The sequence below is a fragment of the Salmo salar genome, chromosome 22 (genome assembly GCF_965601325.2).
Source record: "Salmo salar chromosome 22, fSalSal1, whole genome shotgun sequence".
Classification (NCBI taxonomy): Eukaryota; Metazoa; Chordata; class Actinopteri; order Salmoniformes; family Salmonidae; genus Salmo; species Salmo salar.
Window position 1 is genome coordinate 63,087,501 of NC_138312.1, and position 5,211 is coordinate 63,092,711.

General features: G+C 41.4%; 1 protein-coding gene across 6 annotated transcripts in view; it reads left to right on the forward strand.

Annotated features, from left to right (window-relative positions):
• Nucleotides 1–1,360, forward strand: part of LOC106583825 (phosphatase and actin regulator 3) — an 80,652-nt gene extending 79,292 nt beyond the window's left edge. For all 6 annotated transcript variants that reach the window (XM_082967761.1, XM_082967760.1, XM_045705471.2 and 3 more), the window contains one exon: nt 1–1,360. This exon is cut by the window's left edge and continues 1,446 nt beyond it. The gene's annotated coding sequence lies outside the window, so the exon portion shown is untranslated.
• Nucleotides 1,361–5,211: the final 3,851 nt, after the last annotated feature.

Here is a 5,211-nt window from a genome sequence, read left to right on the forward strand (position 1 = left end):
GAAGATGCATGGTCGGGTCTGCCAAACTTTTTTCATAACAGACTCTTTGAAGGCATTTACGAACAATGGCCTTGTAGACGCTGGCAGAGGAGAGATGTGGAAAGATGAGGGGATATTTGGAGAAATGTGGAGAGATGTGGAGAGATGTGGAAAGATGAGGGGATATTTGGAGAAATGTGGAGAGATGTGGAGAGATGTGGAGAGATGAGGGGATATTTGGAGAAATGTGGAGAGATGTGGAAAGATGAGGGGATATTTGGAGAAATGTGGAGAGATGTGGAGAGATGTGGAAAGATGAGGGGATATTTGGAAAAATGAGGAGAGATGAGGAGAGATGTGGAGAGGTGGAGAAATGAGGAGAGATGTGGAGAGATGTGGAAAGATGAGGGGATATTTGGAAAAATGTGGAGAGATGTGGAGAGATGAGGGGATATTTGGAGAAATGAGGAGAGATGAGGAGAGATGTGGAGAGGTGGAGAAATGAGGAGAGATGTGGAGAGATGTGGAGAGATGAGGAGAGATGTGGAGAAATTAGGAGAGATGAGGAGAGATGAGGAGAGATTAGGAGAGATGTGGAGAGATGAGGAGAGATGTGGAGAGATGAGGAGAGATGAGGAGAGATGAGGAGAGATGAGGAGAGATGTGGAGAGATGTGGAGAGATGAGGAGAGATGTAGAGAGATGAGGGGAGATGAGGAGAGATGTGGAGAGATGAGGGGATATTTGGAGAAATGAGGAGAGATGTGGAGAAATTTGGAGAGATGAGGAGAGATGTGGAGAGATGAGGAGAGATGAGGGGATATTTGGAGAAATGAGGAGAGATGAGGAGAGATGTGGAGAGATGAGGAGAGATGAGGAGAGATGAGGAGAGATGAGGAGAGATGAGGAGAGATGTGGAGAGATGTGGAGAGATGAGGAGAGATGTGGAGAAATTAGGAGAGATGAGGAGAGATGAGGAGAGATGAGGAGAGATTAGGAGAGATGAGGAGAGATTAGGAGAGATGAGGAGAGATGAGGAGAGATGAGGAGAGAAGTGGTGCATGTGACCAACGAAAATGTCTGGTCAATTTCCCCAAATTCCCTGACTGGAGGATTCCCGGGAAACCGGGATAATTTTGCGACCCCTCCATGTTATTCTCCCCCCAGCACCCAGGCATCTGTTTCTCTGAGCTGGACTGCAGGGAGTTTCATAACAGCCTGTTAATTCCTCATCATCATCATCATCATCATTATTATTATTATTATTAATGTTATGCTGTTGGCAAGAGGAAATCATGTCTGTTTGGACACCATGTCAGACATCCATTTCTTTGTAAACACTATTATTGTCTGCACAATACAAGTTTTGACTTTTTAAAGAACTGCTATTGTTGTTTGTTCATTTTTATAAAAGTGGTTGGATGTGGAGGGGTTGTTGAGAAAGAGCTGGTAGTGGACTCTGATACAGCTGCTGGTTTAGATACAGGTACAACTGTCCCAGGTAGGAGACCAGTAGGACACAGAACACACATGTGGCCAACAAAAAGGTAGTAAACAGAGAGAAACAAAGTATGTAGTAGACAGCAGTAATAGCAGGCTAATGAATAATAGCAAATGTAATAACAACGCTAACAATGCTATGCTAGCAGTAGTACACAGCACTAATAGCAGGCTAATGAATAATAGCAAATTTAATAACAATGCTAAGCTAACAGTAGTACACAGCAGTAATAGCAGGCTAATGAATAATAGCAAATGTAATAACAACGCTAACAATGCTATGCTAGCAGTAGCACACAGCACTAATAGCAGGCTAATGAATAATAGCAAATGTAATAACAATGCTAACAATGCTATGCTAGCAGTAGTACACAGCAGTAATAGCAGGCTAATGAATAATAGCAAATGTAATAACAACGCTAACAATGCTATGCTAGCAGTAGCACACAGCACTAATAGCAGGCTAATGAATAATAGCAAATGTAATAACAATGCTAACAATGCTATGCTAGCAGTAGTACACAGCAGTAATTGCAGGCTAATGAATAATAGCAAATTTAATAACAATGCTAAGCTAACAGTAGTACACAGCAGTAATAGCAGGCTAATGAATAATAGCAAATGTAATAACAACGCTAACAATGCTATGCTAGCAGTAGCACACAGCACTAATAGCAGGCTAATGAATAATAGCAAATGTAATAACAATGCTAACAATGCTATGCTAGCAGTAGTACACAGCAGTAATTGCAGGCTAATGAATAATAGCAAATTTAATAACAATGCTAAGCTAACAGTAGTACACAGCAGTAATAGCAGGCTAATGAATAATAGCAAATGTAATAACAACGCTAACAATGCTATGCTAGCAGTAGCACACAGCACTAATAGCAGGCTAATGAATAATAGCAAATGTAATAACAATGCTAACAATGCTATGCTAGCAGTAGTACACAGCAGTAATTGCAGGCTAATGAATAATAGCAAATTTAATAACAATGCTAAGCTAACAGTAGTACACAGCAGTAATAGCAGGCTAATGAATAATAGCAAATGTAATAACAACGCTAACAATGCTATGCTAGCAGTAGCACACAGCACTAATAGCAGGCTAATGAATAATAGCAAATGTAATAACAATGCTAACAATGCTATGCTAGCAGTAGTACACAGCAGTAATTGCAGGCTAATGAATAATAGCAAATGTAATAACAATGCTAACAATGCTAAGCTAGCAGTAGTACACAGCAGTAATAGCAGGCTAATGAATAATAGCAAATGTAATAACAATGCTAACAATGCTAAGCTAGCAGTAGTACACAGCAGTAATAGCAGGCTAATTACAATATAGCAATACGGGCTAGCAGTAGTGAAATAGCAGGGCTATAGGCTAGCCATAATTCAAAAAGCTATATAAGTAGCCCAGAAATAACAGCAGTGATGGCTAGGCAGTAGCATATAGTGGCTAATAGCTTTTTCTTTTCTTTCAAGTTATTAGCACACATAAATTATCTCAAATACGTGAACGCTTTTCCAATTGTACTATATAATCTGATGCCTGAAAGCCTGTTATCACGAGCACTGAAACACCGCCTGACGTCTCGCAAGTCTTTCTCACCGTTGCTGGAAAGACCAAGACAGTCCTAATATAATAATGTCCTCACTTTAAATGGTGAGGAAGTGCTTATAGTAATGGCTGGAATTGAATAAAATTAACGTTATCGAACACATCAAACACATAGTCCCCGTTTGCTCCGTTCCGGACGTTATTATAAGCCATCCTCCCTTCACCAGCCTCCACTGGTCTAGCACTGTAAGGGTAGTTTACTGTCTAACCTGAAGGTCTGCATTTCACAACATGGCTAAAAAAAGAAAAATGTAGAAAATACAGTGAATACGGAAAAAAGTATTTGATCCCCTGCTGATTTTGTACGTTTGCCCACTGACAAAGAAATGCAGTCATGGTTTATTTGAACAGTGAGAGACAGAATAACAACAACAACAAAAATCCATAAAGACTCTTAAAGGGAGTGCTCCTAATCTCACCTTGTTACCTGTATAAAAGACACCTGTCCACAGAAGCAATCAATCAATCAGATTCCAAACTCTCCACCATGGCCAAGACCAAAGAGCTCTCCAATGATGTCAGGGACAAGATTGTAGACCTACACAAGGCTGGAATGGGCTACAAGACCATCGCCAAGCAGCTTGGTGAGAAGGTGACAACAGTTGGTGTGATTATTCGCAAATGGAAGAAACACAAAAGAACTGTCAATCTCCCTCGGCCTGGGGCTCCATGCAAGATCTCACCACGTGGAGTTGCAATGATCATGAGAACGGTGAGGAATCAGCCCAGAACTATACGGGAGCGATCTTGTCAATGATCTCAAGGCAGCTGGGACCATAGTCACCAAGAAAACAATTGGTAACACACTACGCCGTGAAGGACTGAAATCCTGCAGCGCCCGCAAGGTCCCCCTGCTCAAGAAAGCACATATGAAGTTTTCCAATGAACATCTGAATGATTCAGAGGACAACTGGTGAAAGTGTTTTGGTCAGATGAGACCAAAATGGAGCTCTTTGGCATCAACTCTACTCGCCGTGTTTGGAGGAGGAGGAATGCTACCTATGACCCCAAGAACACCATCCCCACCGTCAAATATGGAGGTGGAAACATTATGCTTTGGGGGTGTTTTTCTGCTAAGGGGACAGGACAACTTCACCACATCAAAGGGACGATGGACGGGGCCATGTACCATCAAATCTTGGGTGAGAACCTCCTTCCCTCAGCCAGGGCATTGAAAATGGGTCGTGGATGGGTATTCCAGTATGACAATGACCCAAAACACACGGCCAAGGCAACAAAGGGGTGGCTCAAGAAGAAGCACATTAAGGTCCTGGAGTGGCCTAGCCAGTCTCCAGACCTTAATCCCTTAATCCCATAGAAAATCTGTGGAGGGAGCTGAAGGTTCGAGTTGCCAAACGTCAGCCTCGAAACCATAATGACTTGGAGAAGATCCGCAAAGAGGAGTGGGACAAAATCCCTCCTGAGATGTGTGCAAACCTGGTGGCCAACTACAAGAAACGTCTGACCTCTATGATTGCCAACAAGGGTTTTGTCACCAAGTATTAAGTCATGTTTTGCAGAGGGGTCAAATACTTATTTCCCTCATTAAAATGCAAATCAATTTATAACATTTTTGACATGCGTTTTTCTGGATTATTTTGTTTGTTATTCTGTCTCTCACTGTTCAAATAAACCTACCATTAAAATTATAGACTGATCATCAAACGTATAAAATAAGCAGGGGATCAAATACTTTTTTCCCTCACTGTATGTATATCACTGAGACACAATTTGTTTGACTGAACAGCTTATCACCACAAGATATTGTAGTGACCATTCAGTTTGTTTGACTGTAGTGCTTATCACCACAAGATATTTACCATTCAGTTTTGGTGGTTGTTTACACTGTGAATCATTGGCTGGCTGAGAATGTTAGCAGAAGTACGTAGGCAATACGTCTTGCATGTAGCCTATTACAGCGACAGGAAATGTGAGTCAGACCCCGGACTAGCTGTGTACTCTACGACAGATGGCAGCTTCCCTGTTCCAATACACCAACACACAACCAGACTCCTAATATAATAACGTCTGTCTTTTAAAATACGTTCTAAATCAGGGTCATATCTTAAACAAATATACTTTGAAACAAAAGTATACACATCAAAA